Source organism: Cupressus sempervirens, chromosome 8 (genome assembly GCF_028749045.1).
Source record: "Cupressus sempervirens isolate cs-2001-9-10 chromosome 8, ASM2874904v1, whole genome shotgun sequence".
NCBI classification, from domain to species: Eukaryota; Viridiplantae; Streptophyta; class Pinopsida; order Cupressales; family Cupressaceae; genus Cupressus; species Cupressus sempervirens.
The window spans coordinates 178,815,930-178,829,490 of NC_143125.1; the positions used below are offsets into that span (position 1 = coordinate 178,815,930).

Genomic DNA, 13,561 nt, shown 5'->3' on the forward strand with positions numbered 1-13,561 from the left:
ATGCAAACTTTTAACTTGCCAAGTTGTCAAGCGGACAACCCTTAACGAGTTGAGGAGACTTAACAAGGTACCCACCAGAGACGACAATATTGGCCCAAGGCAAAAACCTGACCATAGCTAGCTAAGTAGAAATTAGGAAAATAAGAAAAAATATTAGTTGTCGATTTGTGAAACGAATCCAATTCGGCCAGGTGAATCGGATCCATGGATTCGGGATTTTCTTTTTCCCAATTATCATTCATAAAGGATTATAAATATATACATACTAAAAAATGAGAGAAATATACATAATTCTAAAACTAAATCATTTCATAGTATGAATCCATGATTCTAGTATGGATCTATGAACCTAGTATACTTGATAACTGATTTATTTTCACAATTATAAAGAAAATCAACACATTCACATTGAATCACTGAATTACAAAATGAAATTATGATCCTTGAGGATCCTCAGGCTGTGACTTGGATCCTTGAGGATCCAAGCCCCGCAGATCCTGAAGAATCAATAGGCAGAACCAAGAATCCAACCCGGGTCCTCAATGATCCAAGCACAAATCCAGATCCAAATCGGATCCAAATCCAAATCCGGCCTGTCTAGGACGAATCTGGCAACTAAGGAAAAAAGGGGGAAAAAAAAGAGGTTTTCAAGCCAAAATTGGATTGCATTGAAGGGAATGGTACATGAGGAAGAGCCTACAAAGGGTTTGGAATAGCTCACTATTATTTCAATAAATTTTTAAGTTCATATTTTGAAGGTTTCTTTTGATTTTTTAAATAAAAATTTCATTTCTCTTTCATATTTATATTTATAGATTTTCTATTTTGTTTCAATGTACCAAAGAACAAATCCTAAGTGTAATTTTGTTAACAAAAATGCTATGTTCCCTTGGATGCGTTCCCCCAAAAAAAGCAGCATTTCGGGGACAGGGATGTCCTCATCCCGAGGACTTGCATCTATCCCCAATTTTTTAACACACAAAATTTAGAAAATAAACAAAAAATGTCACTTTTGCCATCCCCATTTGCCGTCTCCCCTGTCCCGAAAATCAGCAAAAAAATTTGCCATCCCGGAAACCCGTCCCACTGTCCCCTGGCATCCCCGTTCAGGAAACTTGGGGAATATAGAAAAAATGTTTAATTGTTGTAAACTGTAGAATTTTTCCTATAGCTTTAATCATAAACCATAACTATTAATGTTTACTCCTATTTATATGTTATTGCAGCACTCTTTAGATATATAAATTGCATAATCACAATGCTAAATGTAACTGCAATCAAACGAGACCCTTGTTAGAAACTCACCATCGTATTAGTTGTCATGTTGTCATTTATGTCAAGCCTAACTTATACATATACCATGCTGAGATAATGAAGGATGCCCAAAAGTGTTTTTTGAAGTCATGCGTGAAGTGCAAGGTCAATCAAAAAGCTTTGAGTAGCGAAAAAGAACTAAAGAAGAGGCAAATAGAGGAGATAGAAACCATTGGTAGAACTAGAGAGCCTTTTTCTATTCTACAATTTTGTCCATCTCCAAATACTGGCAAAACTAGTGCCAAGGCCAGTGTTAGAATTGGATATAGAGCCCGTGCATCTAGATTACATTTATATATTTTGCCACACGCAGCTTCAAATTCTCAATTGTCAAATGAGTCTTGCAATATGATGTCGTTGATGTCAACTTCTGATATAATTATGAAAAATGAAGAGATTGATGCATATGAAGGTATTGTGTATACTTGATATCCTTGATGTCAGCCCATGATCTGAATGTTGTATGTATTTTGAGCTGATTGTTAAAGGAAGAGAGCAAAGGATTGATGGAGAAATTGTTGAAATTGTAGTCAAATTGTGATATGTAATAAAGCAATGTGTATGGTGCAATATGTGTACTGTCTTGATGAAACAAAGTGTTGCAATTATGAAGTAATGTGTTTGTTGACATCGATGACGACATTTGGTGCTCCTATAGAAGGGAAGATTGTTGCAAATGGCATCAACCTATGTTTGCATGACTAATGCTCATGGTTTGATGTCAAATGCATGATCTAATGTCCACGATTGAATGTCAAAATGTTTGCTTGACAGATGGCTACAATGAAAGACCTCAAGTATGTTATGTTAGTGTTGATCTAATGCATTTCTCTGACGTTGAAGCTATGCTTATGCAATTTGGAAGTTAAGCTCACAAAACTTAAAAGATGTTATATCCAAAGTTTCATGTTGCAATTCATTTTTTAGAGAACAATAGAGATGACTTTGTACCAGGCAATTTATAGAGTGTAAAGAGTTTCAAAGCAGAAGATAGAATGCTCTGTGTTTTGGTTCTTGCTCTTGCTGTTTGGGGAACTTGTTCATGTTTCTTGTATCTTAATTCCCTTGAAGTTTTAAATGCTCAGATGTTCCACAAGTACGATCCTTATTGCTATCTATCAAGACTAGTCGACTAGTTGCATATGGCGCTTTGTTTTCCAATTTCAATATGTTTGCGCTAGGTTTTTCAATTTCAGTTGTTCGTGCTAGCTAAATTGGATGTGATCATTTGAACGTTTGGTGTTGGATTATTTGAGAATGTCATATGATGTTCCTTTATGCTCCGCATAGTGTTTATGGACCATTATAGTACTGTTCAATTGAAAGATTGAGGATAAGTGGTTGTCTGGCTGACCAAGATAGAATGTGGCATTGTTTCTAGTTTGTGTCATGTTGAAAAAGTGTATCAATAATGTTTTGGTCATGTTAATCTCTTGGCTTGGTCTTCTTTCACTTTCACTCCAATACGAGTGTTCAAGGCTGACCTATTTGGTCGTTGCATGTTTATGTTAATGTAATGTCCCCTCTTTTGGGACATTAAAAAATTAAAAGCCAAATATTATGAAAATTACTAAAAAGTCATTTTAATATCAAAAGAGGATCAATGGTGACAAAGAGGAAGAAGAAAAGGTGGGAATTGCTCCTTAGAAGAATGATGAGGAGCTCATGTCAACATGCTTGAATATGTTTTGACTTCTGATTTCTCTTGGAGAGATTCAGGAAGCTATAAGCTTTCTATTCAGAAACCTGAGGACGGAAATCTTCAGGCTTTCTTGGGATTAGACGGAAACCCAGTACATCACTTGAGTTGGATTCGCAACGGAATTCACATTGCATTCCAAGTTTATTTCTTATCATCCAATCTAGTTGTAGTTTCTGTATTTAAGATTGGATAATGTTATTGTACTACTGAATATTAGATGGAAAAAACATTTCTAAGAATATATTATTAGGGAATTTACTGGTATTCTGCTGGTTATTCTGAAATCTTCTGCATGAGTTTATTTGTGTATAATTCTGAAATTATTACTGCCAATTTGGGGAAAATATCTAGTTGGGGATATTACAATTAACCTTAAAAAATCAATAGAAAGGAAAGATACAACAATGAACAACACCATTCACATGAGAACGTCTAATTTATGCGGAAAACCCAAGAAGAGAAAAACCACGGTAAGATCCAACCCACACTAAAAGAACATTACACTAATGTTTCTATGCTCATTGCCAAGGAAGCTCACTGCTCTTGATTTGATTTGCAATCTAAGTCGCACAACATTAGGGAAATATACAAAGATCTAGCAAATTGAGATGCACTCCTTAGGGCAAGATACAAATTTGTCAAGAACTCACTGTCTTCTGATAACATATATGAATATAAGGAATTAGAATGAACAAGACTTTGTCATACTATCTTTGGCAATGCTCTAAGAAAGAAGTCCTTGAATCACCTTCTCAAGCAACCAACTTCATGAAAAACAACACTCATCCACTATCTCAATACTGATAAATCAATTGATAAGATCATGAAGGTGCATCAACCGAACTGATCTTTGCACTTTTTTCAACACATTTTTGTGGAACTTATTCCACGCATCAACATGCTCAAATAATCTTAATATATATCAACTTGTGATATTGTGATTAGGATACAACTATGTAGTTTTTGAGTCAAACTCATCAACCAATGTTTCATGACTACTGATTCTTAATTCTCATGAGAGATGGGTTCTTGTAAGCCTCTACTCATGAAACATGGATCAATAAGCTTGACTCAAAAACTACATAGTTGAATCCTAATAGCAATATCACAATTTGACTTGTAGAAAATATCTCCTATCGTCCTACTTATTAATATTTCAGCTTCATCAATTAGGTTAGCCAAATAGGACATGCATAAGTCCAATCAAGTCAGCCCCCAAAGACAATTTTGGTGATTGTATTCCACTGCAAGAGATGAAGCGGACCTGAAGCCAACCTAAAAGCATCATACACATCTTTGCAAGTAGCTCCAAATGATTTGCATACAAGAACACATCTTCCAAAAATGGCAACAAACATAACATGTAGATACACAATATAGTGCATAACTAGTCGGCCTCGAAACATAATTCAATGTGTATCTTCACATGCCATGTTAAGACCCAAAAATCTTAATTCAACTTCCAACACAAGTCCATACCACAAGAATATGATCCAAATGAGAAAACCGAGTTGACTAAAGAGCAACAACATACCACACTACCAAGAAACAAAATATATTGTATAACTAGTCATCCTAAAAATATACTTCAATTTGGATCTCCACAAACTGCGTTAAGACCCAAAAAATCTTACTCAAACTTAAACACAAGTCCATACCACAAGAATGTGATCCAAACGAGAAAACCAAATTTACCAAAGAGCAACAACAAACCGCACTGTCAAGAAATAGAACATCACAACTCCTCTTGCGGAGAAAAGCGCCAATTGAATTCTGAACTACAACATTACACAAGCATTCTGAGCACATCCTCCAAACCACAATACCAAAAATATCAATGCAGATTGCAGAGCATTCTCTAAACCAAACCCAACAGATGAAGATCAGCAAACTTTCCTTACCAACCACATCAACTACAATGTTGAGGACCTGAAACCAAAAGAGTACATCTAGAGGACATAAACATTATATCTTGAATAACAAGCTCTCATCAACAAAAATGGGTCAAAGAAGAGCATTCTAAACAAAGGGTAGTCCCCTTACTAACACAAACAACAACACAATAGAGAAATCAACACGAAATTGCAAGAACCGAACAATTGCAAGAACAAAAACACTTGCCTTTTATTATCTTCAAATCATTGTTACCAGACTCGCCGAATCAAACCAGGAATCTGCGAGTCCGAGGCAAAGTTCTGATTTTCGAGGCAATCTGCCTCTGGACTCGGACTCGACCGAGTCCTAGCAAAGTCCACACAGACTCGCCGAGTCCAAGGACTCGCCAGACTCGCCGAGTCCCGATGCCAAGACTCTCGCCGGTGGCTAAGAAGGAAAAAGGCAAAAAAATAAAAAATGTTTTGTTTTATGTTGACTTTTTTGGTTCTTATAACATGTTATTGACCTAAAAAGGTCATTCCACCATTTGCTTGTGCTCACAAGAGAGAGGAAAGAGTTAGAGAATATTGGGATTTTGAAAGAGAAATCAGGAAACCGGTTGGCTCTCCGATATTGATTGCTAATGGTTTGTGCATCTTTGTAGCTTGCATTAAAGCATTGAAAGTAGCTTAAACGAGCATTTGGAGGAGGTTTTACAAACTTGCATTTCCATTGTTTGTGCAAATTCGAAGAGGTAAGCTACAAGTTGCATTTCTTTGTGTTGTTTAACTTGTTTTGTACTATGTTTTAAACTTTTACATTTGTATTTTTTAGTATTTTTACTTCTCATTTTGTTTAAATTTGTTTGGTCTCTACTCTCTACTACTAGTCTACTACTATCTACTATTTTTTACTTCTAATTTTGTTTACATTCATATTGCAGCAAGCTAACAACAAACACATTGAATTTTGACATTATGTCTCAGGGTGAAGAAAGTGGAACTAGGCCTCTATTTAACCCTAATGCAAACCCAAGTGCAATAGCAAGGGATAGGGCTTAGAAACATGTCATTCTAGGGCACAAAAAGGGAGTTGTTACATGTTAGCATTGCGATGTAGTGTATAATGGGGGAGGAATAAATAGATTGAAGTATCACCTAGCACATATACCTAGACGTGATGCTAAAAAATGCAAAGATGTACCCCAAGATGTTATGTGAGACATGCAAGCTCTTCTAGAGGAAAAAATGGAGAAAAGAGAATTGAAAAAGAAGCAACATGGAGAAATGGCACAACTAGCCGGAGCCCAACAAGGATCTTCTAGTTTTTGCTCTTCATTATCCCCTACTCCACCTACGAATGCCACTACTTCTACAAGTGGGACCATTGGCCTCGCATTCGTAAGCAAAGATCGACACTTGATTCCATGTTTGCTCCACGCACGGCTCCAGGTGCACAACCATCGCTTGGAGGCATGGGTTGAAACAAGGATAAACATGATTATGCAAAATTGGCACTTGGAGACTTCTTCATCTACAACAACATTTCATTCAATGCAGCAAGGTACTTATTTATTTAAAATTGAATTTATGTCTTCTCTTGTTTTCAAAGTTTCAACTTTCAACTTTCAACTTTCAAGAGAAAATAATATGCTTATTTTGTTTATTTTAATTTGTATTTTGTTTTCAAATTTATTTATAATATACTAATTTGTTTAACTTTAAATTTTATTCTATGTGTTTTAGGTCCCCTTATTGGCAAATTGGAATCAATGCTGTTGCTATTTGTGGTTCGGGGTTCAGAGCCCCTAGTGCTGAAGAGCTAGGAGGCCCTATTTTGAACCAAAGGGTGGCTGATGTAGAAGTTGAAATCAAGGAGCAGCGTGAGGTGTGGAAGAGGAAGGGTTGCACCATCATGACTAATGGTTGGACTGATAGAAGGAGTAGAACACTCCTCAACTTTCTTGTCTCCTCATCAGGTACACCGTAATTGTACTTAGAGTCTTAGACATTATAAATTTAGAAGTAGAACTTGTACTTAAGTGATTAAGTTTATAAATTATGAATTTATAAATTATGATTCATCATTCATCATTAATCATTAAACTAATTTGTTTCTTTTTTTTCAGGTGCCACGCTTTTTTTGAAATCAATTGATGCCTCAGGAAAAACAAAGAATGTTGAATATCTTTGTGGGGTAATGGATTAAGTGATAAAAGACGTGGGTGAGGAGAATGTGGTGCAAATAGTTATAGATAATGCAGCAAATTATGTTGCTGCAGGAAAACTTCTTATGAAGAGACACCCTCACTTATTTTGGACCCCTTGCGCTACTCACTACATTGACCTCATGTTAGAGGATCTTGCTAAAATGTCTTGGATAAAAACAGTTATAGAGCGAGGAAGGAGTGTATACAAATTCATATATAATCATACATGGGTCCTCAACCTCGTGAGGAAACACAATGGGCAAAAGGAGTTGTCTCGTCCAAAGGTCACTAGATTTGCAACCAATTTTCTCACATTGAAATCTTTGCTTGATTCAAAGAGAGGTTTGAGACGCATGTTTGTTAGTGAGGAGTGGATTGCATCATCATATGCAAAGACCACTGCGGGGATTGCTGCAGCTGATTATGTTTTTGATGATGCTTCTTTTTGGACACCGATTGCTGATATTGTGATGGTAATTTTCCTTTCTATCCTCATTTCAACTTTATTTTGTTTATGAAATAATGTTATAAATTATTGTTCATTTTTTAAAGAAAAACTTAAAGCTGATTATTTCTTTTCCAACTTTCATAATGATTGCAATTTGTAAAGCCGCTTGTTCTACGAACTGCTGATGGAGAGAAGCCCTCAATGGGCTGCATTTATGAGGGCATGGATAGGGTGAAGGAGGTCATTCGCTCTTTTTTTGCAAGGAATCGAGACAGGTATGGGCCTATATGGGATGTCCTTGATAGACGTTGGCACAATCTACTTCATAGGCCTATACATGCAGCAGCCTACTTCCTTAATCCAGCATACCAATTCAGCCCACATTTCAAGGCTGATGATGAGGTGTGGAGCAGCCTCTACGATGTTATAGAGAGAATGTCACCTGAATCAGCAGTTGGAATAGATATAGTCCATGAGATTGAGCTGTTTAAGAAAGCTCAAGGGGACTTATTTGCACGAGAGTTGTGCAAGAAAAGTAGGACAGAATTGATGCCTGGTAAATACTAAAAATCTTTGATTCTACATCCTAGATTCCTAATTTCTAATAGTAATTCTATTATGGTATTACCATTTTAATTTGATAAATTCAAAGTTATTGATATGATTCAAAAAAAAATTGTTTCAGATGCATGGTGAGAGATGTTTGGCACAAAGGTGCCAAATTTACAAAGGATAGGGATTCGGACCTTGAGCAAGCCATCTAGTGCATCAGGATGCGAACGTAATTGGAGCCTATTTAAGCACATACACTCAAAGAAGCGCAATAGGTTGGCAGCGAAAAAATTAAATGATCTTGTCTTTGTTCACTACAACCTTCGCCTTCGCCATAGACAAATCCTTGGCACCGATACATCACCGATTGTATTAAAGAATGTTGATCCTCATGCAGAGTGGAACACAGAGATGGTTGATCCTATCTTTAGTGATGAAGATGTGGAGTGGGTAGATCAGGTGGATCGAGAGGCTGAGGCAGTAGCGATGGTAGTTGAGGAGGCTACAGCGTGAGGAGATAGAGTGCAAGACCCTGAGGCTAGGAGTGATGGATCCCAGTCTGATGAAGAGGATTATGTGGGTGAGGATGAGGATGATGATGAGGATGAGGATGAGATTCAGGCTCAGCCACAGACACGGGGAGAGAGGATGGCTCTAGAGTCTTCCATGACTTGTCATAGGCGCACTCGTAGGAGGACATAGACCACTATGAGACTGTGTCTTCTAATTGTTATTTTGATTATGATATATGTTTTGAACTTATGAATTTGATACCATGGAATTTGTAATCCATGAATATTGTAGACATTTGAGTCTTTGACACTGGAGTGACACTATGTTTATTACTTTATAGTTTATAACTTTATATTGTGTTATTTACTTTTTTTCCTTCAGAAATTCGCTTTTATAGTTATGTGATCTATGCAAAATTGTGTGTGTATTAAGTAGCTTCTATTTATCTCAATTACTATGTATTTGATGTTAATTGACTAAAAGATACATGAAACAATCTTAAAATCCTTAAAAATCTTTGAATTTCATGGATTTTTCAATTTTTCGAGTCCTTGCCGAGTCCAGTCGCCGAGTCCGAGTCCGAGTCGGATTTTGACCTTTCTAAGTCATAGACGAGTCTGAGTCCCGTAACTATGCTTCAAATCGAATGACATTACAATATTCAAAAATAAGCATGTTATGGCATGTGAGCATTTTCATTACAATAATCTACAGGCCAAAGTCACCATATGCATCCTTAGAACTTCCCCTGATAAACTCTATTTGTCTTCTTTATTTTGAGAAGGTTAACCAATGTTTACCATACAAGGTAAAAGGATACTTATCACATGTAGTACAGCAAGATATAACACAGAGCAGATACTTTATTCATATATGCAATATGCTCATTACAATGATTCAAATTGATGATTATTACAATTCTTCTGATGATGGTCCAAAGTCTCTTTCGGACGGTGTACATATACTTTCCCGAAGGGGTGTGTTAGAAATGGAAAAAGAAATATGTAAATAAGCAAAACCAGGAAAGAATCTAAGTGAGTAAATGCATGAAAAGATATTACCATAAAATAGGAGAGAGAAAGCTTCAAGCTCCAACACCATGAGACAAGATATTTGGAAAGGGGAAAGCAAAGAAAACCCCTTGTGACATTATGAATGAGGCATGAAAAGCCTAAGAAGGAAGAGAGAGAGAGAGAGAGCAATCGCTCATACAATAATTGAGAAGAGGAAGAAACCTCATTGTGAAATGAGAGAAGAGGGTCATCTCTTAAATAGAGATGAGAGAGAGGAGTTAGAATGTAACTCCCATGTCTATAAATGCCACCATTCATAAGTGTGTGAGGCCAAGTGTGAGATTCCTCTTAAGGAGGAATAATCTAAAATTAGAAATTACAATAAATATTTGTCCTCACATATTCCACTAGATGACAAAATAAGATGTAGTGGAAAAAGGACAAAAAAGAAATATATTAGGATACCTTGGCTTATATCCTAATATATTACAACAATAAATAAAAAAGGTCTAACCTTGGTTTATAAATACACCAAGGAAAGATTACAACTTCTAACACCCCCCTTTAATCTTTACTTGGGGTAATTACATCAAAGGGTATTAAACCCATAATTTACAAAAATCTGCAACTTAATCTTCAATATGAAGTAATTTGATTGTCTTCAAGCCATATGGAACATTTGTAGATCCAAGAGAGGTACATGAGTCCTTTGAATGTGATCAAGTGGAAGCATAGACACATCTTCGAGAAGGTTCCTTGATGGATCACCTGAAAAACAGAACAAAAACAAGACAACTATCCACAAGTAGAATTTCCTCTTATATTCAAATTAGAAATCCTTTTGAATAAGGATAAGAAAATTTTCATAGAGACATAGAGGAAAATAAAACATGTTACCACAAAACAATGGCGATAACCTGATATCAAGATAAATTATATGCTCAAAAAATTGTCAACAAGGACAAATTGAGTAAAAAGCTTGATCAATGCTCTCATGAAAAGTATATTATACTAATGCACAAATGACCATAGACAAGGCCAACTAATGATACTCGCATCAATCTTGCATCAATCACGTGGATATAGACAGTCCACTTAATGAATCATCCCACTGCAAGCTAATGGGGGCGTCCCTCCATAACATGCATGACTCATGATCTAAGCAATAATGTATGCAGATCATTATCACATTAATATATGAAAATAATATAAAGGAGAGACATGCTGATCAAGTAGAATTATCATGATTTTTGTTAGGATAATCAAAAGAATGGATTATGAGGATATAACAACATATTGCCTTCAAATTAAATCATCTGAATTTGGAGAGAAAACTCCAATAATAACATCCTCTTCATTGAGGAAAAAAAATGGAACAACATGGAGGGAAACTCCATAAATATCAACCTTTCAAAGTAGAGCATATAGAATCAAATGGAGGGAAACTCCATATAAATATCAATCTTTCAAAATGGAACCAATAGAACCAAATGGAGGGAAAACTCCATAAAAATATTATCCTATCAAAGTGGAACAGATAGGATCAAATGGAGGGAAACTCCATAAATATGAGTGCACACCAATATAGGATGGAGGGATACTCCATGGGCCAGATAAGGAAACTATGTATCAGTTATACTGAGGGGACCTACATAGTTATCCTTGAAAAAATATTAAGCTCCCTATGCAACTCAAAAAAAATATCATATAAATCATGTAGATCATTGGTATAAAACCAAAAAGTGCCAACATGGGCATAGAACAATGCTATAAAAGCATAAAAGTCCAACTATGAGCACATCAAAATATCAAAATGAAGGCAAATGTGTAAGATTACTCATAATCCAATTAAGTAAAATGATTTAAGGAAGATCAACTAAATATAGATATCAGGTATAAAACTCCATTGAGGGTAAACATGAGTATTTAATTCATTTTCTGAAAGAATATACCACTTTTTGAATCATCATAATCATAAGAATTTATATATTTATCTAGGCATATATGTGGGCCCCCATATATACTCGAATAAATATACCAAAATAGTTTGGATAAAGAAAATAATTGCTTACCATGTAGAAGCAGATTAAGCATAAATAGCACTACCCAGTACATGAGAAGAATGGGCCAGAATACTGGCAGATCAAATATCGAGAAAAATGCCAACACAATTGCAATTAAAAATGCCTGCATCAATACAACGCTGTGCTCAACGCCGCAGTCTTCGTACCGTATTCTTTGCTGTAAAGATTCCCATATCCACAAGCCCCGCCCATAGGTCCAGCAGTGTCATTGCCTCCGTAAAACGTAGCGTGGGCATCAGTCCAACCCGAACAATACACAAACTGAGCGCTACCCAAGACTATTACAAGCCCTAACACTACCAGCGCCATTGAAACTGAGAAAAGAAAATGCTCAACACAGAGAACAAACGCAGCTCCTTGAGAAAATCACTAAACAGAGATGATAAAGGGAAGTGGGGGGGCGGTTTCAATGGTGGAGGCTTTTATTTGTTTGGTTAAAATGGGAGAAGCGCTATCCGATTATAGCTGCTGCAAAGCGATATAAGCTTATCATCACAATGCCATCTTCTATGAGTATAGAGAGGAGGATCTTACTGCGAGCTTTTGGAGCTGAATTGGTTCTCACAGATCCTTCTAGGGGTATGAAAGGTGCTGTCCAAAAAGCAAAAGAGATAGAGGAGAAAACTCCCAATGCATATATGCTTCAACAGTTTGAGAATCCTGCTAACCTAACGATTCACTATGAGACAACTGGACCTGAAATTTGGCGAGACTCTGCAGGGCAGGCTTGAAATAGGGCTCAGAAATATAAAATAAAGAATCAAACAAAAATTTCAAAAATAGTTACTGTCAGAACAACTGTTATAAACTACAGAGTGGGAATATTGAAACTTCATAATGATGCCCAGAGATATTCAAAATCTCTGTCATTTCTCATAGATAAATACAGCAAAGTGGCAAATAAACTTAACATTAAATAGAAACCAACAGGCCCAAAAAACTAAACTCTACCTGGGCGCCCACGTGGACCTCATCCGAAGGGTGGTGCACGGGATCCGCCGCCACGTCACCCACAGGCGTTACAGACGAGGACGACAAAGCCCGTAATAAAAGAGAAACTGAAAACGTAAGGACCCACAACCAGGAAGCTCTGAATTAGTAACAAACTTTGCCCATTTCTCCTTTCTTACAAATTCAAGGCATGGATACAATAAAAATCCAATCAGGACCGCAGTAAGGCTGACCACCATGACTTTTCGTGATGCAATAACCACCACCAAAATCAACAAAAGAGAAGGTGGAACGCAAAGCAAAATCACCCCAAGCATTCCGAAAGGCACCTTATAGGGCCGATGCATATTTGGCTCTTTAAACCTTAGCCACATAAATGCTGCAAACTCTGCAAACATATCGAAATAGTATAGATAATTCTCTGCGGCTACAATCTCTTGAAAGGTCATCGATGATAACAACAGCACGCCTAATGCAGAAAACAAATTGCCTATATAGAGGAGTTCCATATTTCGATCTAACTGCAAACATCGACGGTAACATACCTCTCTCTGCCATTCCAAGAAGCTGAAAAGAATCACTACTCATCTCTGCCTCAAACATACCCATGTTTGAAAGAGCAGAATCTGCTTCCATAACCAGGATAATCAGAAATTGGTGGAGAGGACAACAAATGAAATCTTCAATAGCAAACACTAAAAAGATAAGAAATTGAAATCTATTGTGGGCAGTTTTACATATGCTTGTACATTACGCAGGCAAAAAAAACGGAAAGATTTACAGCATGAAAAAGAGGGGAAACTTCATGGCTGATACAAAGGCAGTATAAGTCTATGGAACTAACTAAGACACCACCAAAAAGTGCAAAAAATAATTGATGTGAAGCAGCAAGAGTTTGAG

At 36.5% G+C, this 13,561-nt stretch overlaps 1 protein-coding gene across 6 annotated transcripts in view; it reads right to left on the reverse strand.

Moving 5' to 3' along the window:
* Positions 1–13,561, reverse strand: part of LOC149542143 (thioredoxin-like 4, chloroplastic) — a 148,495-nt gene that overhangs the window by 47,848 nt on the left and 87,086 nt on the right. The gene's annotated exons all lie outside the window — the stretch shown is intronic.